Source organism: Schistocerca serialis, chromosome 6, assembly GCF_023864345.2.
Source record: "Schistocerca serialis cubense isolate TAMUIC-IGC-003099 chromosome 6, iqSchSeri2.2, whole genome shotgun sequence".
Lineage (NCBI taxonomy): Eukaryota > Metazoa > Arthropoda > Insecta > Orthoptera > Acrididae > Schistocerca > Schistocerca serialis.
The window spans coordinates 693182654-693207336 of NC_064643.1; the positions used below are offsets into that span (position 1 = coordinate 693182654).

At 44.6% G+C, this 24683-nt stretch overlaps 1 protein-coding gene and 1 non-coding gene across 2 annotated transcripts in view; one reads left to right on the top strand and one right to left on the bottom strand.

Annotated features, from left to right (window-relative positions):
- LOC126485035 (pikachurin-like) overlaps positions 1-24683 on the top strand; it is a 779910-nt gene that overhangs the window by 385777 nt on the left and 369450 nt on the right. The gene's annotated exons all lie outside the window — the stretch shown is intronic.
- On the bottom strand, positions 24603-24675 carry Trnat-agu (transfer RNA threonine (anticodon AGU)). Its single transcript has one exon. It is a non-coding gene; the product is annotated as a tRNA-Thr (tRNA).

Here is a 24683-nt window from a genome sequence, read left to right on the forward strand (position 1 = left end):
TGTAACCTTATGTTTATACGTGTTCGGCTGTATTGTATAAGTTCCGAATTAGAGCTGAACACTTTAGGTTAGACCTCGACGTCCGGCAAGCGCACTTTGGCGCGGCATGAGCTCCAGCTGCAGGTCGTGCGTGCAGAGCTAGGACTCCAGTGTCCGGGCTGCCAATAGCAGCTGAGCCGGCCACGGTCCGTCCCGTGGAGCCGCCCCGCCCGCCTTCTGCCGCTGACAGCACGGCCCGGATGACTCCCAGGGGGCGCGCCGCCTCTGGCGGGGACCTCCCACCCGGCTGCTCCCCTAGCAGCTCCGTCAGGAATAACTGAGCCCTCATTCCCATTCCAGGCACCGGCCGGGGCTGGACGAAATCGCCGGTCCCCAGCTTCACTTTCCGGAGGTACCACAACTTTCGATTCCAAACGAAATGCACTGTTGGCCGTTAAAACTGCAACAGCAGAAAGATAACAAATAACTAACTGTGGTGTGAAGTATCGTAGCAGTAGGATTATGGTGTACTGACAAGGGAAACAACCCATCGCACCCCCTCAGACTGAGTGGTAAGAGCGCCCAGTGGACAGCCAGTTAAAAATTGAACACAGATCAAGCATGAAAACAGGAAGAAAGTGTCCAGACACACGACCAAAATGGTACTGAAACAGAGGATGACAGACTAAAGGCCGAAATACTAAATGTCTTTTTCCAAAACTGTTTCATGGAGGAGGACTGCACTGTAGTTCCTTCTCTAGATTGTCGCACAACTGACAGAGAAAAACAATTAAAATCACTCAAAAGAGGGAAGGCCGTTGGACCTGATGGGATACCAGTTCGATTTTACACAGAGTACGCGAAGGAACTTGCCCCCCTTCTTGCAGCGGTGTACCGTAGGTCTCTAGAAGAGCGTGGCGATCCAAAGAGTTGGAAAAGCCACAGGTTATCCCCGTTTTTAAGAAGGGACGTCGAACAGATGTGCAGAACTATAGACCTATATCTCTAACGTCGATCAGTTGCAGATTTTTGGAACACGTATATGTTCGAGTATAAAGACTTTTCTGGAGGCTACAAATTGCAGTGTAAGAATCAGCATGGGTTTCGAAAAAGACGATCGTGTGAAACCCAGCTCGCGCTTTTCGTCCATGAGACTCAGAGGGCCATAGACACTCGTTCCTAGGTAGATGCCGTGTTTCTTGACTTCGGCAAGGCGTTCGATATAGCTCCCCACAGTCGTTTAATGAACAAAGTAAGAGCATATGGACTATCAGACCAATTGTGTGATTGGATTCAGAGTCCTAGATAACAGAACGCAGTATGTCATTCTCAATGGAGAGAAGTCTTCCGAAGTAAGAGTGATTTGTGTCGTGGGACCGTTGCTATTCATAATATACATAAATGACCTTGTGGATAACATCGGAAGTTCACTGAGGCTTTTGCGGATGATGCTGTAGTATATCGAGAGGTTGTAACAATGGAAAATTGTACTGAAATGCAGGAGGATCTGCAACGAATTGACGCGTGGTGCAGGGAATGGCAATTGAATCTCAATGTAGACAAGTGTAATGTGCTGCGAATACATAGAAAGATAGATCCCTTATCATTTAGCTACAATATAGCAGGTCAGCGACTGGAAGCAGTTGATTCCATAAATTATCTGGGGGTAGGCACTAGGAGTGATTTAAAATGGAATGCTCATATAAAGTTAATCGTCGGTAAAGCAGATACCAGACTGAGATTCATTGGAAGAATCCTAAGGAAATGTAATCCGAAAACAAAGGAAGTAGGTTACAGTACACTTGTTCGCCCTCTGCTTGAATATTGCTCACCAGTGTGGGATCCGTACCTGATAGGGTTGATAGAAGAGATAGAGAAGATCCAACGGAGAGCAGCGCGTTTCGTTACAGGATCGTTTAGTAATCGCGAAAGCGTTACGGAGATGACACATCAACTCCAATCGAAGATTCTGCAAGAGAGACGATCAGTAGCTCGGTAAGGGCTTTGTTGAAGTTTCGGGAACATACCTTCATCGAGGAGTTAAGCAGTATATTGCCCCCTCTTACATACATCTCGCGAAGAGACCATGAGGATAAAATCAGAGAGATTAGAGCCCACACAAGGGCTTACCGACGATCTTTCTTTCCACGAACAATACGAGACTGGAATAGAAGGGAGAATCGATAGAGGTACTCGAAGTACCCTCCGCCACACACCGTAAGATGGCTTGCGGAGCATGGATGTAGATGTAGATGTAGATGTAGAGGTAGATTTTGAAAAAAAAAAAGCTCCAAGAACAATAAGTGCAATGTAGAGCTGGCGGCAAGCGACGTGGCGTCGTGGTTATACGGTTACGGTGATGGCTTGCCAAGCGGCCAACACGCGTTCAAATCTCTTTTGTCTAAACATTTTCTTCTCGCTATTCGCTTTGTTCAAATTTGTATTTGTGTCGTAGCGTAATGTCCGTTTGCAATAGCGAAGTGTTAAGTAGGGGCCTACACTGAAGCGCCAAAGAAACTGGTATAGGCATGCGTATTGAAATACGGAGATATTTAAACAGGCAGAATACGGCGCAGCAGTCGACAACGCCTATACAAGACAACAATTGTCTGGCGCAGTTATTAGATCGGTTACTGCTGCTAGAAAGGCAGGGTCCCCAGATTTAAGTGAATTTTAACATGGTAATATAGTCGGCGCACGAGCGATGGGATACAGGATCCCCGACGTAGCACTGAAGTAGAGATTAACGAAATTAGAATTATGTATTAATACCTTCAACTGCTGACGGGAGTTGATATATATCAACGGCGACAGGTGAAAATGTGTGCCCCGACCGGGACTCGAACTCGGGATCTCCTGCTTACATGAAAGACGCTCTATGCATCTGAGCCACCCAGGACACAGAAGATAGTGCCACGGCAAGTAATATCTAGCGTACGCTTCCCGCAAGACCCACATTCTCACCTTATATGTCCACACACTACATTCGTAGTGTCCCTACTGTGTGTGGGATAGGGACACTACGAATGTAATGTGTGGACATATAAGATGAGAATGTGGGTGTTGCGGGAAGCGTGCGCGAGATAGTCCCTGCAGTGGCACTATCTTCTGTGCCCTCGGTGGCTCAGATGCATAGAGCGTCAGCCCTGTAGGCAGGAGATCCCGGGTTCGAGTCCCGGTCCAGGCACACATTTTCACCTGTCCCAGTTGATATATATCAACGCTCGTCAGCAGCTGAAGGTATTAATACATAATTCTAATTTCGTTCTAGACGGCTGCAGGTTATCTATGGTGTCCCATATAAGTATATGAAGTAGGGATTATCCCATACAACCGTTTCACGAGTGTGCCGTGATGAAGGTGATGTTCGGTTTGTGGGACACTCAACTGCGCGGTCACCACCGTCCGTACAAAGTAACAATTTTTACACAGTCCAAATTTTTTCACAGTTCAATCTAGCCATTGTCACGAATGATGACAATGAAATGATGAGGACAGCACAAACACCCAGTCCCCGGGCAGAGAAAATCCCCAACTCGGTAGGGAATCGAACCCGGGACCCCGTGATCCAGAGGTACGAGTGTACCGTGAATATCAGGAATCCGTTAAAACTTCAAATCTCCGACATCGCTGTGGCAGGAAAAAAAAATACCTGCAAGAACGCGGCCGATGACGGCTGCTGAAGAGAATCGTTCAATGTGACAGAAGTGCAACCTTTCAGCAAATAGCTGCATATTTCAGTGCTAGGCCATCGACAAGTGTCGCGTGCGAACCATTGAATGAAACAACATCGATATCGTTTATCGAAGCCCAAGGTCCGTCAACAACGACATTGGACTGTTGATGACTGGAAACATGTTGACTGGTCGAATGAGTCTCGTTTCAGATTATATCGAGCGGATGGACGTGTACGGGTATGGAGACAACCTCATGAATCCATGGACCCTACAAGTCAGCAGGGGACTGTTGAAGCTAGTGGAGGCTCTGTAATGGTGTGGAACGTGTGCATTTGGAGTGATATGGGATCCCTGATACGTCTAGATACAATTCTGACAGGTGATACGTATGTAAGGATCCGGTCTGAAAACCTGCATCCATTCATGTCGACTGTGCATTCCGGCGGTCTTAGACAATTCGAACAGAGCAATGCGACGCTACAAATGTCCAAGATTGCTACAGAGTGGCTACAGATACACTCTTCTGATTTTAAACACTTCCGCTGGTCACCAAACCCCCCAGACATGGACTTTATTGAGCATATCTGGGATGCCTTTCAACGTGCTGTTCAGAAGAGATCTCCACCCCCTCGTACTCTTACGGATTTATGGACAGCCCTGCAGGATTCATGGTGTCAGTTTCCTCCATTACTGCATCAGACAACTCGAGTCCATGTCACATTGTGTTGCTGCAGTTCTGTGTACTCGCCGGGGCCCTACACGATATAAGGCAGGTGTACCCGTTTCTTTGGCTGTTCAGTGTATAATCACAGTTGACTCTCCACAACTAATCTATAAGTAGCCGAAAGGAAATGGCTTTCGAATGGGAACCGCAGGCGTTTGATGACAGAAGCGGCAAGTCAACCGAATCCTACAACGGAAAACACGCCTAGTGTATCAAGCACGGCATTACTGACAGTACGTACGTGTGCCACATGATAGGAATACCTTATCGATGCACCTAATCTGTACGGCTGGTGAGTGATTGATATACGCCTCCTTGCCCGATATAGGTGTTCGTATGAATGTGAATGCGATCGCTCCCAAGGAAATGATGAAAACATAATAGTTTGTCATATAAGTTGCAACAAATCAACACAGCTGCTTCACAATCACACAGTTTCTCTGTGCTCCGCCAAAACGTATGATTTTAACGTTTTAGAAGTTCGGTTCCGTCTTGGAAGTCTTGAATTCTGAATTCCTTTGCTGTAACATAGTTCATACCTGTTTATCCTGTTTATTTCTTGTTTTCATTTTTGTGAGACGTCTACGTGATATCTGGCCTGCTGTCACTACTCATCACCTTTACTTGCGACAGTAACATATTTTTACCACGTGACTTATATTCCGTTACCCACGTACTGTACAATAGCTGGCAAGACTACAGAAAGAGAAGAAACATGTCAATATCCGAACGGACAGTTCATAATGTTGTGAAGAAAAGGGCGGGAGCGGGTTTTGAACACAGCTCGCCCGCTTACCAGTCCAACGCCATGAAACGGTATGCACTGCGCTACACTAGTTGATTCTCTTGCTTGGTCACTTCGTTGAGACTTATTCTTCTCCTAGCCGATTATGGATTGCTTCTTAATTGGCATTATATCATTATTGTTTTAACTGAGTTCATTTAACACAGTTGACAGGAATGTCACTATTACCTCTTTATATCCTTATTTGTGTCCGACTGTTAAATGATAGCAGAAAAGCTAAGAAAGGGGGCTCCAATAAAACTGCAAATTTTGCGAATGTTTCAGTTTCAGACGGCATTCCTTACTTCAATATTATTACTACTACACATCTCCATATCTGAGATCGGTAGTGCATGTCTGTGCGTCAGCGCTCGACTCAGTGATAATCCGGTTCGAGTCCTGGTGTTGGAAAAGTTTCACTGCTAGTGTTTGACCTGATCAATAGTGTTTGCTCCAATGTCCTGGACTAAATTCCAAACCTCTCCACAATACGAGTATGTCACGAAATGAGGAGATGTGATACTGTCGATGATGGTGAACCGTCAGTTGCTTGGCGACGTTGAAATATGCAGCATCCTTGGTGCTAGTCAAGAGGTATACACTGATGCTTATGGCTTGCATCGGGTTCCATCCTCTGCCTTCCGTTCGCCCATGACTACACATACCTACCCTACCACCACGCTGTACAAACACTCATCACTGTCACACCAACGACGCAGATGCTTAGTCGCTGCTTCGTAACAGGAGGGAAGATAGTAACCGTCAACCACCTCCACCAGGACTATGCCTAGAACGACGATACAGAATTCTTCCATACAGTCTCCTACTCTCATTCTCTCAGTACAGGACTACTCTGTCTTGTTTTTGGTTATTACTGAACTTCGCCTAGCACGGCACCGCAGTAGTCAATTTATTACTCGGCTACTACTCCCTCGGGTGGACTGTTCATAACCGACCACATCTGTAGACTCCTTTCTTCTCATGAAGCCTTTACACGGTTGCGAGGTGCCGGGGCTAGAAGTGTATTTAACACTAAATTCTTCGAGAATCTTCATATGGAAATGATGCTCTAAGCTCCCCTTTTCCAACTCCGACTTTTGCTGTTGCACGTGGATTAAGAAAAAACGTGAACTGACTGTAATCGATCCTGCAATTGCAGTAGAAAAGAGTTTGGCACCTGCAATAATTTAATTCGATGGAAATTAATTTGGTAAAGGAAAGATCCATTAACGTAGTGAGAAATGAAAGGGTTGCTCTACCGATCTACACAATGAAAGTTCTGTCCAAAATAACAATTTGTCTTATTATGACTAAACTCAAAATAATAAACAAAACACATGAAACATTTACAATAGGTCAAATTGGATACTCAAATAAATGCTGTGAAGGTGAATTTGTCCATAAACTAGCATGTGTCATTTATGATCTAGTTGTATGTGGAGCCAATTCCTTGCAACTCAAATCTTAAGAGAACCCAACATTAATTGCTGCTACAGTAGTTAGAACTCAGACAATGAACACTCAAGACAGAACCAAGTTAGAAAAGGCGAACATTCGCGCTCTGCTGAGCTCTGATTATCACACTGCAAAATTCCCTAATCTGCCAGTGCTGTGGACATACATTACCAAGTTGTCTTCTTAACTGCAAGGACACGATCTGGCGTACCAGAAGCGATGGTTGGTTGCTTCGACGTCCCGTTATGGTGATGATAATGTCGCGAGTATAGCCCGAAACAAATTATCCTGGTATGGTTGTACCAGGCTGAAGACTTCCTAGTACCACAAATGCGCCTCTGAGGGAGACGAAGAAGGCTCGCCACACAATCACTGACGGTACAGTGATTTCTTTTAACAAGCGAAGTCACACAGTAACTCCGATACAGTCAACTTTAGCCAGAACTGCTCAAGATGGACAACATAGGCCGCTTGTACGCAGAACGCACAATTACCAACTGTTCTCGGAAAGTTACGTTGAAGTTGAAACTCCAGCAACTTCGTCAAACAGTTACAATTAAATGAAAGTATATTAGACAGCCAACGGAAGGTAGGCTGTCCAGAGCAGCGAGAGCTCAGTCTTGTAACCTACTCCGATGAGAGCCGACTCTACCAAGAGAACCTGTACAAGCCGAACCCCAACATTACCGCCCCCACCACAGTGGCCGTAGTTAAACGTGCCAGTCAGCAATTCGAAAACTGGTGGAAAATTTCGCTCTATTGCCGAAGCTCTACTATTCCACCAATGGAGATACTTGGCGCTAATTTCTACGCCGATTTTGCTACATCACGGGGCTATCCCCTGGGCAAGCAAATCACAGTTACGATTTTGCACTAAACGAGGGAATTTGCCCACCAAAACTGCCTGGGAACACAAGTCATTCCCACGCCTCGCTGGTAGCCCATTAGAAAGTGTTTTCACTAAGTTTCTGCCAAGTAACGGAAGCTCCAACCCCAGCCGCTCCTTCAGGTCCCTGTGGGCATGTCGTCCCTGCTCTTATGACAATATCAGCGTCTGGAAAGCATCCACTCGACTCCCTCGCACTCGTCGGCATAACCCTTTCATGATCAGCAGAACCTGCCTGTCACCGGACCACCCGGGTGACGAGAGATGCTGCGTGGGGAGTCCGCGTGTGAAGGAATAGTAACTTTTCCCACATGTAATTAGAGAGGAAAATATTCATATCTTATGACTTCTCAATACTAGCCTTGTAATGACCTTAGTCGGCTATACTTCCCCAAATCGAATTACTCAGAATAAGATATAACTATGAGAGGGGGCAAGTCACTGTGTGCATCGTAAAGACATGCCTCCTCTTACGGTCTACTTTCGCTGATTTTCAGTTTCAAAGAATCAGATGTGATTATAATGTTTTTAACTTCCACGATATTAATGAAAGTGAATATAGGGGATTCTATAAAATGATTACATACTAGTTCGTACAATACATTTTATAAAACGCAGATGAAGTAATGGAAAAAGTTGTTCGTTGTCAAAGTTAGTATGGATATGAAGATATATTCACTGACCAGAACTTCCACCAAATGGTTTCCGGAAATCTAAAAATATGGATACAAGTACACAGATACTTCGCATGCCACCATACGGTGCATGGCGGAGGGTGCTCTGTACAGCTGCTAGTCATTTCCTTCCCCCTCTCACCTGGAAAAAGAGCGAGGGGAAAACGACTGTCTGTATGCCCTAATTTCTCTTATCTTGTCTTCGTCGTCTTTACGCCCAATGTATGATGGTGGCAGTAGAATCATTCGGCAATCAGCTTCAAATGTCTATTCCCTAAATTTTATCAATAGTATTTCTCGAAAAGAACGTCGCTTTCCGTCCAGGGATTCCCATTTGAGTGCCCGAAGCATCTCCATAACACATACGTGTTGTTCGAACATACGTGTAATACATCTAGTAGCTCGCCTCTGAGCTGATTAGATGTCCTCCTTCAATCCTACCTGGTACACATCTCAAACACTCGAGCAGCATTCACGAATAGGGCGCACCAGCGACCTATAAGCGGTCTCCTTTACAGATGAACCACACGTTCCTAAACTTCTAATGAACCGAAGTGGGCCATTCACCTTCCCTACTACAGTTCTCACATGCTCGTTCAATTTCAGATCGCTTTGCAAATTTAAGTACAGACATTTAACGACGTGACTGTTTCAAGCAGTACACTATTAACGCTGTGTTTCTTTTCCCAACTCGTCCACTTTAACTTACATATTCCCACATTCCCACATTTTGAGTTCATTGCCATTCGTCACTCCGACTAGAAACACTAATCTTCGATACCTTACCATACACCACAACATCATCAGCAAACAACCGCAGATTGCTGCCCACCCTGTCAGACAGATCTTTATGAATATAGAGATCGACAGCGGTCCTGTCACACTTCCCCTGGGGCACTCCTGACGATACCCTAGTCTCTCATGAATACTCGTCATCGAGGACAACATATTGGGAAATATTACTTAAGGATTCTTCGAGCCACTCATATATCTGTGAACTTATTCCATACACTGTGCCTTCGTTAACAGCATGCAATGGGAACCGTGTCCAATGCTTTCCGGAAATCTAAATATATGGACTCTGCTTGTTGCCCTTCATCCGTAGTTCGCAGTACATCATGTGAGTAACGGGGAAGCTGAGATTCGCACGAACGATGCTTTCTAAAGCCGTACTGATACGTGGACGTAAGCTTCTCAGTCTCAAGAAAATACATTATATTCGATATGAGAATATGTTCAAGGATTCTGACCAGAGCGAAGTTAGATGTATTGGTCTGTAATTCTGTGGATCCGTTCTTTTGCATTTCTTATGTACAGCAGTTATTTGCGCATTTTTACCGTCGCATGGGACTTTGTCCTGGAAGAGAGATTCACGATAAATGCAACTCCCAACTGTCCACAATCTACATACGTAATGTTCCTAACAGATGTTTGCCCATCCAGTCATTACTCACGAGATACTAACTGTTCTCATCAATGGTATCTGTTCTTTCGAGAGTAGTTACTACCTTCATATATAGTTAAATGGGTACCCGGCCATTGACTTTTGTCTGTGCGAATGTGCACAGGTTGCCCGAACTCTTACGGGAATCATGACCTTAGTCTGCGCGAGTAATGAGTGGATGGGCAAATATCTATTAGGAACATTACATAAGTAGATTGTGGACAGCTGGGAATGTGGGTCTCACGATGAGCGTGCAAGGGGTAAGTCCCTGCAGTCGCGCTATTCATCCGTGTGGCTTAGACGGATAGAGCGTCTGCCATGTACGCAGGAGATCCCAGGTTCGAGTCCCAGTCGGGGCACATATTTTCAGCTGTTCCCATCGGGGTATACCAACAACACCTGTCGGCAGCTGAGGTTTTCAATTAATTATCCTTTATTGTAGAGAAGCTGCACGGTGATCAGTGGTATCTGTTCTTTCGAGAACAGTTACTATCTCCATACATGTTTAACAAGGAACTGAATGGAAGCCTTTGACCTTCTTAGCTATTTCACGAAGGACCAGAATTTTCTTAGGTTCTCTGCCAGCTCTTTAGCTAAGAGATGATGGCGACAGTTGTACGCTTTGCGCTTTGATCTTTTCACAGTAGCACGAATCTCTACTAAACCTTTCTTGTCGTCATTTGTGCGTTCTCATTTGAACGATGGCTGTAACAGCCTGTGCTTCCTTAGCATCTTCCGAATTTCGTTATGAAACCATAGTGGGTATTTTCCAACGTTTATCCACTTACTAGGGACCACGATTTACAATCTACAAATCTTTGCCCACAATTCCTTACACCCATCTAACTGGAACTACGTGATGCCAATTCACTGCCTAAGTTAGATGCTAATATCTCCTTATCTGCTCTGTCTATCACAAACTCTCTCCCAGCCTTCTTGGCTGATTTATTAACTTTCTAATCATAGTTGATATAATGACATCATGATCGGTAACCCTCGTTTCTATACTGACGTTGTGGATAAGTTTCGGCCTATTCGTAGCTACGAGGTCTAAGATATTTCCACTGCGTATGGGCTGCCGAGCTAGGTGCTCAAGAGAGTTTCCAGAAAAGGTGTTCAATAGCAGTTTGCACGACTGTCTGTCTGTAGCCCCTGCAATGAATCCATGTCCATCCTAGTCTATCCTTCGTAGGCTGAAGTTACCTCTAGCCACCATTCCATTTACGGTCAACGTTTCAAAACCTCATTGAAAATATGACCACCCGGAGATAAATACACTAATCTTAAGTTTTCTTAATTGTTTTATTAGGCCTAATAAAAGAAAATATTCTAGTCCCGTACATAAATCTGGCAGTGTGGTCCATTATAAATACAACAGAAGTTACTAGGATGGAGTACCACACACATAGCTCCTAATTTAGTTGAGCATAGTAACTTCAGTTTGATTCATCTTATATCCTCATTTCAAAATATCCCGTGGAGTCAGAACTCAGGCCACATGTTCTTCGTTTATTGCGTCAATATCTGCCACTTTCGGTCAAACAAGCTTCATTTCGTGTTTCCGGTGATATTTGACATTGTATGTTGTACCTGCGTCACTGCCAGAAACACAGCGACATGCACTGTGAGTAATACATGACTGAAAATTATTTTTCTGAGTTGTAAGAACATTAACGATTGCAGATGAGCCTATTTGTATTCCTTTGTTTCCCTCTGTGATTGGCATCATCAGTCTTTATTTAAGTGCATGCCTGTAGTCCTGGAGTAACAATGACTAGTGGCCAATGTAATCCCGACACAGAGAAATAGTGCACATGACCTCAGAAATAGTAATATACAGACGTGAGCAAATGGCTTTGCAGGTAAATCATATCGGCGGATTTTGCACAACCAGCTTTTAACATACTTTAACGAAAACGAAGGTACGTCGCAAAAGGGTTGTCAATCGACACTGTATGCTGCATCTAGCATATACTGATTGAGTTTTACTTCCAAACAATATACACATTGACGAATAGAGAACTCGCAGCGCCGAGGAGGAGTTGTACAACGTAAGCGAAAGTTGGTAGCCGTGTTTCTATTTCTAAAAAAATAATATCTACTAAAATTTCGCACCACTCCCGTAAGAATGGCGCTTTCATTGCCACTATAAGGCTCCAAATCATGTTTGCTTTAAACACGCTTTTGTATCCCGCCAGGAAAGCGGCGCGTGGGTCTGCTCCTGATAACTGAAAGATTGGCCGAATGACGAAAGCGAGTAGGAGCAGGAAAGGTGAAAATCTCTCGGTACTGCAGTGTGAATTATAGATGTTTACTATAGGAAAAAACAAGTTAATAAATGGTTACATAACTTTGCAGCGAGGTGGAAAGCCTTAGACCCGTCGTAAGTAGTACATAAAAAAAATGGTTCAAATGGCTCTGAGCACTATCGGACTTAACATCTTAGGTCATCAGTCCCCTAGAACTTAGAACTACTTACACCTAACTAACCTAAGGACATCACACAACACCCAGCCATCACGAGCCAGAGAAAATCCCTGACCCCGCCGGGAATCGAACCCGGGAACCCGGGCGTGGGAAGCGAGAACGCTACCGCACGACCACGAGATGCGGGCAGTAGTACATAGTCTCAATAGCAAGCCAACACCCTCTCAGGTTGAAGCGATGTTTTCAGACCGTGTGCTCTTGATGAAATGGCTGAATCTGGAGCGGAGCTCGTAGAGCTCTACAGCACCGGCAAGAGGGTGCTGTCGTCGGTGTGTCGTTAGTGCCAACCTTACAACTTGCACCTACGCCGTGGCATCGTAGCTATCGATACCACACACACGCTGTACGGTTGTGAGCTTTAGTTGCCTTCGAGCCTGGACGTGGTGCGCTGATGTTAGTCGAGATTGCATTTAAGATGAAAAAGACTCCATTATCAACACGTCACTGAATCGGAACGACGTCGTGTAATAGGGCTACGAGTAGCTGGAGGCTCGTTCTGCGATACTGCATAAAGACTTGGCAAGAAAGTAACCACTGCACATCATTGGTGGCAGAGATCTTAACGAGAACATACTGTGACAAGGAGACTGGGGACCGGACGTCCATGTGGCATCTACATCTACATCTATACTCCGCAAGCCACCCAACGGTGTGTGGCGGAGGGCACTTTACGTGCCACTGTCATTACCTCCCTTTCCTGTTCCAGTCGCGTATGGTTCGCGGGAAGAACGACTGTCTGAAAGCCTCCGTGCGCGCTCTAATCTCTCTAATTTTACATTCGTGATCTCCTCGGGAGGTATAAATAGGGGGATGCAATATATTCGATACCTCATCCAGAAACGCACCCTCTCGAAACCTGCCGAGCAATCTACACCGCGATGCAGAGCGCATCTCTTGCAGAGTCTGCCACTTGAGTTTATTAAACATCTCCGTAACGCTATCACGGTCACCAAATAACCCTCTGACGAAACGCGCCGCTCTTCTTTGGATCTTCTCTATCTCCTCCGACAAACCGATCTGGTACGGATCCCACACTGATGAGCAATACTCAAGTATAGGTCGAAGAGTGTTTTGTAAGCCACCTCCTTTGTTGATGGACTACATTTTCTAAGCACTCTCCCAATGAATCTCAACTGGTACTCGCCTTACGAACAATTAATTTTATATGATCATTCCACTTCAAATCGTTCCGCACGCATACTCCCAGATATTTTACAGAAGTAACTGCTACCAGTGTTTGTTCCGCTATCATATAATCATACAATAAAGGATCCTTCTTTCTATGTATTCGCAATACATTACATTTGCCTATGTTAAGGGACGGTTGCCACTCCCTGCACCAAGTGCCTATCCGCTGCAGATCTTCCTGCATTTCGCTACAATTTTCTAATGCTGCAACTTCTCTGTATACTACAGCATCATCCGCGAAAAGCCGCATGGAACTTCCGACACTATCTACTAGGTCATTTATATATATTGTGAAAAGCAATGGTCCCATAACACCCCCCTGTGGCACGCCAGAGGTTACTTTAACGTCTGTAGACGTCTCTCCATTGATAACAACATGCTGTGTTCTGTTTGCTAAAAACTCTTCAATCCAGCCACACAGCTGGTCTGATATTCCGTAGACTCTTACTTTGTTTATCAGGCGACAGTACGGAACTGTATCGAACGCCTTCCGGAAGTCAAGAATAATAGCATCTACCTGGGAGCCTGTATCTAATATTTTCTGGGTCTCATGAACAAATAAAGCGAGTTGGGTCTCACACGATCGCTGTTTCCGGAATCCATGTTGATTCCTACATAGTAGATTCTGGGTTTCCAAAAACGACATGATACTCGAGCAAAAAACATGTTCTAAAATTCTACAACATTGACGTCAGAGATATAGGTCTATAGTTTTGCGCATCTGCTCGACGACCCTTCTTGAAGACTGGGACTACCTGTGATCTTTTCCAATCATTTGGAACCCTCCGTTCCTCTAGAGACTTGCGGTACACGGCTGTTAGAAGGGGGGCAAGTTCTTTCGCGTACTCTGTGTAGAATCGAATTGGTATCCCGTCAGGTCCAGTGGACTTTCCTCTGTTGAGTGATTCCAGTTGCTTTTCTATTCCTTGGACACTTATTTCGATGTCAGCCATTTTTTCGTTTGTGCGAGGATTTAGAGAAGGAACTGCAGTGCGGTCTGCAGAGAGGGAACACCATCGTGTTCAGCGTATACCTCTGGCGCATCGTAACGCATCTGCAGCTGCAGTTTGAGTAGCAGTTGGCACTACAGTGACACAACGAACTTTTACAAATCGGTTACTTCAAGGACAGCTCCGAACTAGCCACCCTGCAGCTTGCGTTCCACTGAACCCAATCCACCGGCATTTGCGACTTCAGTTTTGTCAAGTGCGTGCACGTTAGAGGGCAGGGTGGACGTCTGTTGTGCTTTCTGATTAATGCTGGATCCACCAGGTGCGGGTGAGGACTGTGTTTTGGCTAGAAGGTGGCCAGTTGAGGGCCTGCAACCAACGTGTCTGCGTCTTAGACACACTGCTGGAGTTATGGTCTGGATTGCGATTTCGTTGAACAACAGGAACACTCTCGTGGTTATCCCACGCACTCTGCCTGCAAATCTGTATGTCATCATGGTGATTCGACCTGTTGTGCTGCAAATCATGAACACCATTCCAACGCGTATTCTCCGACAGGATAACGCTCGCCCACATACCGCTTTTGTAACCCAACGTGCTCCACAGAGTGTCGACACGTAGCCTTGGACTCCCATCACCAGATCGGTCTGCACTCGAGTACATATGGGGATTTATCGGGCAACATCTCCAACGTCAACCACGAGCAGCATTAACCGTCGCTGCATTGACCGAACAAGTGCAACAGACATGGAACTCCATCACACAAACGTACGTCCGGCACCTGTACCACACAATGCATGCACGTTTGCATGCTTTCATTCAACATTCTGGCGGCTACACCAGTTATAATTCATCAGCGTATCATGTTAGCAATGGTCTATCTCACAATTACATTAACTTCTGTTCTCACAATGATAACCGCTTACATACACTACTGGCCATTAAAATTGCTACACCACGAAGATGTGCTACAGACGCGAAATTTAACCGACAGGTAGAAGATGCTGTGATATGCAAATGATTAGCTTTTCAGAGCAATCACACAGGGTTGGCGCCGGTGGCGACATCTACAACGTGCTGACATGAGGAAAGTTTCCAACCGATTACTCATACACAAACAGCAGTTGACCGGCGTTGCCTGGTGAAACGTTGTTGTGATGCCGCGTGTAAGGAGGAGAAATGCGTACCATCACGTTTACGACTTTGATAAAGGTCGGATTGTAGCCTATCGCGATTGCGGTTTATCGTATCGCGACATTGCTGCTCCCGTTGCTCGAGATCCAATGACTGTTGGCAGAATATTGAATCGGTGGTTTCAGGAGGGTAATATGGAACGTCGAGCTGGATCCCAACGGCCTCGTATCACTAGCAGTCGAGATGACAGGCATCTTATCCGCATGTCTGTAACGGATCGTGCGGCCACCTCTCGATCCCTTAGTCTACAGATGGGGACGTTTGCAAGTCAACAACCATCTGCACGAACAGTTCGACGACGTTTGCAGCAGCACCGACTATCAGCTCGGAGACCATGTCTGCGGTTACCCTTGACGCTGCATCACAGACAGGAGTGCCTGCGATGGTGTACTCAACGACGAACCTGGGTGCACGAATGTCAAAACGTCATTTTTTAGGACGAATCCATGTTCTGTTTACAGCGTCATGATGGTCGCATACGTGTTTGGCGCCATCGCGGTGAACGCGTATTGGAAGCGTGTATTCGTCATGGCCATACTGGCATGTCTCCCGGCGTGATGGTATGGGGTGCCATTGGTTACACGTCTCGGTCACTTCTTGCTCGCATTGACGGCACTTTGAACAGTGGACGTTACATTTCAGATGTGTTACGACCCTTGGATCTACCCTTCATTCGATCGCTTCGAAACCCTACATTTCAGCAGGATAATGCACGACCGAATGTTGCAGGTCTTGTACGGGCCTCTCTGGATACAGAAAATGTTCGACTGCTGTCCTGCCCAGCACACTGTGCAGATCTCTCCTCAATTGAAAACGTCTGGTCAATGGTGGTCGAGCAACTGGCTCGTCACAATACGTCAGTCTCTACTCTTGAACTGTGGTATCGTGTTGAAGCAGCATGGGCACCTGTACCTGTACACGCCATTCAAGCTCTGTTTGTCTTAATGCCCAGGCGTAGCAAGGCCGTTATTACGGCCAGAGGTGTTTGTTTTGGGTACTGATTTCTCTGGAGCCATCCACCCAAATTGCGTGAAAATGTAATCACTTGTCAGTTCTAGAATAATATATTTGTCCAATGATTACCCGTTTATCATCTGCATTTCTTCTTGGTGTAGCAATTTTAATGGCCAGTAATGAATATTACCTATACAAATGATTCTTGAACTTTCTTTATTGTGTAACAATTTTTTTTTATTGCGGTTTTTTCTCAGCAGTGTACTAAACATCCAGCTGAGAGGCGCAGAGTTGTAATTTGTTTGGGGCATGAGTGGTCAAAGTAACTACGGCAGTCACAGTATAACCGGTTGGCAGTATTCCCGGTTACCGTGACGGACGATACTCTTACCCTGTTGATAGAGCCGTACAAAGAGAATTTTCCCCCGGCCGAGTCCTCAGCTGTGTGTTGGCCCTGCTGCGCCGGCGCAGGTGCGGACGCGGCGGCCTCGCGGACCTCCCAGCGGCGCTCCAGCTCCAGCGCCAGCCGCCAGTCGACGGGCAGCCGCGGCAGCAACGTCCGCTACCCGGACAGGCCACGCCCCCGGCCCGTCGTCGAGTTCGTCCAGGAGTGCTGCTCCCCGCTCTGCTGCTACCTGTTCTTCATCGCGGCCGCCATAGCAGTCTTCCTCCTACAGTAACCGAAGGCCGCGCGCTCAGCCTGCGATACGGTGCCAGGATTCTCTCTCATCCAGATACGCGCTAATTCTTTTTACTCAAAACTGTCTGCCACTAATTTATTGACTGCTGTTTCTGTTGTAAGCTGCTACTCATCAAGGGCACAACTTTTTGCCGAATAACATAACCGTACTACAAACAAATCTAAATCTAAGGGAGATTTCTTTCAATGAATGAAACACACAAAATTCTGGATAGTCTCCGCTATTATTTCACTTAGAAGGTTTTATAGCTGACGATACCATAAGCAAACTGTAACCGACAGTCGTCATCAGAAATTATTGGAAAAGAAATTGCGTCTGGGCATATAGCTCGACAGCTAAGTAAATGCCACATATTACACACCGAGCTCACAAAAGTCAGCTCACAAAAGTCATGGGTTAGCGATCTGCACATATACAGTTGGCACTAGTATCATGTACACAAGGTATAAAAGCGCAATGCATTGACGGAGCTGTCATTTGTACTCAGATGATTCATGTGAAAAGCTTCCCGAGTGATTATGGGCCCACGACGGCAATTAACATACGCTGAACACGGAATGGTAGTTGGACCGAGACCCATGGGACATTCTATTTCGGAAATCATTAGGCAGTTCAATATTCTGAGATCCACAGAGCCAAGAGTGTGTGGAGTGTACCAAATTTCCTCTCAACAGTGACAACCCGATGCCAGATGGCCTTCACTTAACGACCGAGAGCAGCGTGATATAGCCGCAGAAAATGTGGGGCATACGACGAACGTATCCTGTAAGACAGCGCGGCGAAATTTGGCGTTGATGGGCTAGGGCAGCAGACGATGGAAGCGAATGCCTTTCCTGACAGCAAGATATCGCTTGCAGCACCTGTGCCACCTCTTCTGGGCTCGTGACCATATCGGTTGGACTTCACACGACCGGGAAACCGCGGCCTGGTCAGATGAGTCCGGATTTCAGATGGTAAGAGAAGATGGTAGGATTCGTGTGACCCGCGCGGGATTAGCCGAGCGGTCGGGGGCGCTGCAGTCATGGACTGTGCGGCTGGTCCAGGCGGGGGTTCGAGCCCTCCCTCAGGCATGGGTGTGTATGTTTGTCCTTAGGATTATTTGGGTTAAGTAGTGTGTAAGCTTAGGGACTGATGACCTTAGCAGTTAAGTTCCATAAGATTTCATACACATTTGAACATTTGATTCGTGTGAGGCGCAGACACCCGCAGTTTTTAGACATCGTCCACATTTGAAAAAAAAAGTCGTAGACACAACTTACTATTTGGACATCATATTTTTATTGTATGCTTTCAACAGTAAATTACACTTTTAAAAACAATGTATGTAAAGTGAAATAAGTTGTGTCTATGACGTTTTTTTCAAAGTGGACGACGTCTAAAAACTGCGGGTGTCTGCGCCACACTCGAATCCGACCATCTTCTCTTACCAACTGTGTATATATATATATATATATATATATATATATATATATATATATATATATATATATATATATATATATATTGACAAGGCACTCCTATTTTTTGAAGCTTTGTTCGAGAGTATGACATTTAGTCGATAAGGTTACTTTGGCTGCAACGCCATTGTCAGCGCTATTAGATGATACAATTCGTACATATACAACCAAATCCAACACAAAAGCAGTAAAATACTCATAGCGACAACTAAAGCTGCCACTGACATGAAAAATTCACCCATCGTGTTACAAAATGAAATAACAATGAAAACTTCACAAAGGCCGGCCGCGGTGACCGAGCGGTTCTAGGCGCTCAGTCTGGAACCGCGCGACTGCTACGGTCACAGGTTCGAATCCTGCCTCGGGCATGGATGTGTGTGATGTCCTAAGGATAGTTAGGTATAAGTAGTTCTAAGTTCTAGGGGACTGATGACCTCAGATGTTAAGTCCCATAGTGCTCAGAGCCATTTGAACCATTTGAACTTCAAAAAGTATAGAGAATGCATTAGCTCATGCCATATGTAACCACCGAATAAAGTTAGAACACGCTATGATAAATAACATAGACCAAAAGCTGGTCTCAAACAATGCACTAGCATTGGAAGCACACAAAGGAAATTGTCAAGTGCTGCTGTATAACAACGATTACACAAACAAGATATGTGATTTCTTCAAAGCAAACAACAACACCAGAATCGACTCTCACCCTAACAATGAACGTGCAGCATTGACGAAAAAAGTAGTAAAAAGTTGTAACACACTTTTGAATGATCTTGGAAAAAGAAAATATACAGTAATGAGCCCAAAAACACCTAAATTTTACGGACATCCAAAGATCCCGATGCGCCAGATAGTGAACTGTATAAATAGCCCAATCTATTTAATTAACAGAAAATAGTTTAATCTACTTACACTGCATTACACCTACCATGAACAGTTCACAATAAAAATCTCAAGACAGTTAGCGAACACCATTGAATTCATCCCCGTCCCAGAAGACGGTAAATTCGTATCCTTCGGTACCACAAAACTCTACACCAACATTGCTATATAAGAATCAACAGATTTATTAGAAAACAACATGTTACAACATAGAAAACTACCCGTTATAGGAATAGAGGTAGTATAAAAACTAATATTTTACAAAAATGACTTCCAATTTCAAAATGAAATATATAACTGACATGCTGGAGAAGCCATGGGGTACCGCATAGCTGGCACAATAGCTAGTATATATCTCAGCACCTTAGAACAAAAATTTTTCAGCCCTAATAACACACACATTAAGAGAACTATGTACTATCTCCCATATGTAGATGACATTCTGCTACTAATGTACAATTCTACAACAGGTAAGTACAACACTGAATGAACTTCATCTTAACATGAAATTCACAATGAAACATGAGCACGATAAATCGATCAAATTTCTCGACCTAACAACAAAAAAATTAGCAACGTACATCAGTTTAAAATTTACCGAAAGCGAACGGTCTGAAGATAAAGTCATTAATGCAAATTCTTGTCATCCAGAAACGCACAAACATGCTTATTTTCACTTACTGATTAAAGATTACATAACCTATCATTACAAGAACAAGGTATACAGTAAGATCTTGAAACTCTCAAATACATAGCACAACAAAACAATTTTCATCCCAGTACAGTCACCCATATATATGAGAAATATAATTTCCCTCACTTACCCTAATTCGTCCTGACATAAAACTAATCTGAGGAATACCAACGAAACGGAAAAATATATACAGACCACAAAATACGTAGGAAACAGACTAAATTCAATATTAGAGTATATTACAGTGAGCTTTACATACTGTACCATACACAACGTAAAAGCCCAAATACATTCCAGTACACCAAAACCGCCATCATACACATACCCAGCTATATATAAAATCAGTTGTAATGCCTCTGAAAAATTCTGTATAGGCCAAACAAGAAGAAATTTTCTGATCAGATATCGAAAACGCATCAAAAATAGCGACACAAATCGCCCTACATTTTTCTTCCCCTTGAAAACAGGAAACCATAACGTAAGCCAGTTCAACCACACAATAAAAATTCTACAAATAATAACTAAGGGCGTGAACCTTTTAAAAGAAACTGAAGTATACACACACCAAAATACCCAGACAAAATCTCTGGTGAACGAAATGAAGTTAACCGTAAAATTTTTATTGATAATTTCGTCGAAATTTTGGACCACGTCAGTAGATAATATGATAAGCAACGCCTACTCACACAAACCTATGCAAAGAATCTACAACCACCATACAATTCGTAAATGAATAAGGTAAATATTTAACCACATAACATCTTTCACTTCTGGAAAGTAAATCTGTCAGATTTATAAAAAACGAAAATTTCAGCAGAAATTACTCATGAACAACGCATGCTATTGAGAAAAACAACTCAAACTGCGTTTACAAATCCAACACGCAGAATTATTTGATGGCTGCAATGTAAAAGATGAGATATGGAAGTAAATACTCGACACACTGTTACAAAACAGTTAGATATACACCGTAAATCTGTATATGCTAATACCGCTATATAACTGCAGATCGCTTGAAAATGGCAATGCAGTCGAAATAAGCTTATTACCTAACAGCCAAAATAAGCTTATCACGTGAATACAAAACTCTTGAATAAAGCATGAAAATAGCAGCAACTTGATATATTAAAATGTCTTTTCAAGCGGGGACTGATAACGTCAGATGTTAAGTCCCATAGTGCTGAGAACCATCTTTCCAAGCTGTCTACTACGCTGCAAGCCCTGCTCAATAGAAAAAGTAAATTACACGTCTAATTTTTCAAGTCCCTACTTGATTATTTGAATAGACATTAATGTTCTCGTTAAAGCTCTCCCATATCTCTTACGGTAAACATATCATAAATGTAGGTCACGTGGGCACCGAGGGTAGCAGAACGAGGGGCGAAAGCAATGTGTTGTTCCACGAGAGGCGTGCCCCTGACACGTAGAGTCGCCCGCATTACGGCGCAGCTGTACGGGCGAGTCCTCCACGGGGTGTACAGGCGCCGCAGCAGAGGTGGAGAACCGCGTGAGGGCTCTCGCAGCTGTCAGCCGCACGTGATGTCGCGTCACGCCCACCCCAGGCAGCTTCAACAAGTGCGTTCCTCGCATTGAGAGAGCCGGGTCGCGACCGCTGGCGCTAAACTGAAAACAATCTATCCGCTGCAGTCTGCTGGTGACACGGCTGCTTCCACAGAAGCAGCACCAGTGGGCGACAGTTAGTCCCCATCCGTATCTCCAATGCGACAGAGTCAGCAGCCACAACATTTCGTAATCCCAGCGTTTTATTCTTGCTTGTGAATGCCAGAACTGTTGAAGACTACACACGACTAGTGATAACATTACAAATAAACTTCTTGTCAGTACCTAAACGAACAGTTTAACGCACAGTGCGTTTGTTTCCCAAACAAGGAACTTCCCCACATATCTATAGAATACAAACGCCTTGTTAATAACTTGCTCTGGAGCACTGACAGTCTGAGTGTAGTTTACCCTGGTTTCTCCCTTTATTCTGGCTATTAACGGATGGCTTCGGCTTCTCCATCTGAGAAGCGCAACGCACCAAACAATAGCATACGAATACACTATCTGATGAAAAGTATCCGGACACCTACTAGTGGACAGTAATGTGGTATGCATCCACCTTTCGCCATTACAACGCCTTGAAGTCTGCTGCGGACATTTTCAGAGACGATCAGGATGTGAACGAATGGCAGTCCATTCATTCTTCCTCAAGAGCGTAAACAAGGCAAAGTAATGATGTTGGACGCTCGGGTGCAGAGCAAAGTCGATTTTCTCACATGTCCGGTGGATCTGCCCTGGATTCAACTCGCTATTTTGGACAGGCGTCACAGATTCTGCTTCACAACTGTGTTCATTTTCATACTGACACAGTCATTACATCTTACATCGTAACTGTTACTCTACTGTTCACAATACACAATGCTGATATAAAATGTGTTTATATCCTTCCGAACTAACGTTTTCTTAAGCGGAGCAAGGGGACTACACCCTAACCCGAAGAACACCTCCAGACTTCACTGTTGGCACAACACACGGTGGAGGGTGACGTTCTAAAAAAAAAAAAAAAAAAAAAAAAAAAAAAAAAAAAAAAAAAAAAAAAAAAAAAATTGTTCAAATGGCTCTGAGCACTATGGGACTTAACTTCTGAGGTCAACAGTCCCCTAGAACGTTGAACTACTTAAACCTAACTAACCTAAGGACATCACACACGTCCATGCCCGAGGAAGGATTCGAACCTGCGACCGTGGCGGTCACGCGGTTTCAGACTGTAGAGCCTAGAACCGCTCGGCCACTCCGGCCGGCGGGGACGTTTTCAACACATTCGCCACAGGATATCGTCGTGATTCAGCACTCCAAACCAGTCGTTCATACAAACTGCCCAATGGCGTCTCTCCATGCGCCACCTCACTTATCGATTACGATGGCTAACGACGATCTGTTCGACCACTGTACTCCATTCCTTTTATCTCCCTACCAACAGTCATTGTGCTAACTGAACAGCTGGTAGCACTTCGACAGTCACGAGGGCTTCCATCCGTTGAATTAATGCGATTTTCTCAGAGCTATCCCTCTATTCCTTGCTCTGCAGGATGGTCTTCGTCCGTCTGTACAGACCACCAGACAACTAATAACTTCCATAGTATATTTTCAGACCCTGTTCACTGTACATGTGACGACTATGGTTGGAAACTGTCTGATACCTGCAGCCATACATTTTTGTGATTTTGTACTTATATATTGGCTAGGGCACTCATTTCAGTGCATCATGCCGATCACTTCACTTAACGAAGTCTAATTTTAACCAACATTGTTGTATTTGATAATGGCTTAAGTTAGAAGTTATGATAATAATACAAAATTCGAGCCGCTGTCAAGCACAAAGTTTTAACCTGCCAGGAAGTTTCATATCAGCGCATACTCCGCTGCAGAATGAAAATGTCATTCTGAATATAAAACAAAGTTTGTTCAGTCAAATGGCGAAAATACCATTCAGACACCACTGTGCTCTAAAGTATGCGAAGATTATTGTATGTTACGGACTATAAGACGCTACGGACTGTAGGTCGTGCTTTAAGTTTTAAGATTTTTTAAAATGACACAAACGGCTGCGTTTATGGTTGTGCCGTGAGTGGGAAGCATGGATTGCTGATGAATTGTGTCCCATTGTGTTGAGGGATGAATAGCAGTTGTGCTTTGCCCAGGATGACCATCACCGACGAGTACTGCGGTGACCTGGAGAGAGGTCTCGTTCTTCCAATGTTTTGGATAGGCACAGCGATGATACTTCTCGTGTCGTTGTGATGGGAGCCGTCAATTATGGCACCAGTTCATGGCTTGTATTGATTGAGTGAACCCTGACGGAACATCGGTACGTCACACACATCCTGCGTCCATGTGTGTTTCTTGCCTTGCAACAATATCCTGGTGTTATCCTTCAGCAGGACAATGTTTGTCCTCACGTGGCACGTGTGTCTATGAACAGTCTACGGATGTTGAGGTGCTCCATCTCTCCCCCATAGAACACGTGTGGCACCAGCTCTGATGTCAACACCATCCCAGTGGCAGTATCCAAAGTGTCAAGGACAAGCTACAACAGTTGTGGGTCACATTGCCTCAAAAGAGAATACAGCGGCTTTATGAAACCCTTCTCAACCGAATCAGTGCGTGGGTCCAGTTTAGAGATGGTTCAATGGTATCTTGATAAACGGGCTCATAGTGCAAGGTTCTTTGTAAATTTTGTTCGTTCTCAAACAAGAACACATATCTTCCCAATCCATGAAGTTTCATTTCGTTTCCTCCTTCTCTTCTCCATGCCCCACGTTCTTTGTCGGGCTATGTATACACAGCCCGAAAAAATTGCACAAGTGGATTGACGACGTCGGTTTGGTCCGATGACGGTATATGCCACCTGCAGGATAGTGGATGAACTGATGATAATGTTCGAAGCGGAAGAAATGAATTAAAATTCGTGCTGCGGCCGGGACTCGAACCCGGGTCTTTTTGCTTACTAGGGAGAAATGCTAACCATTACACTACCACAGCACAACTTG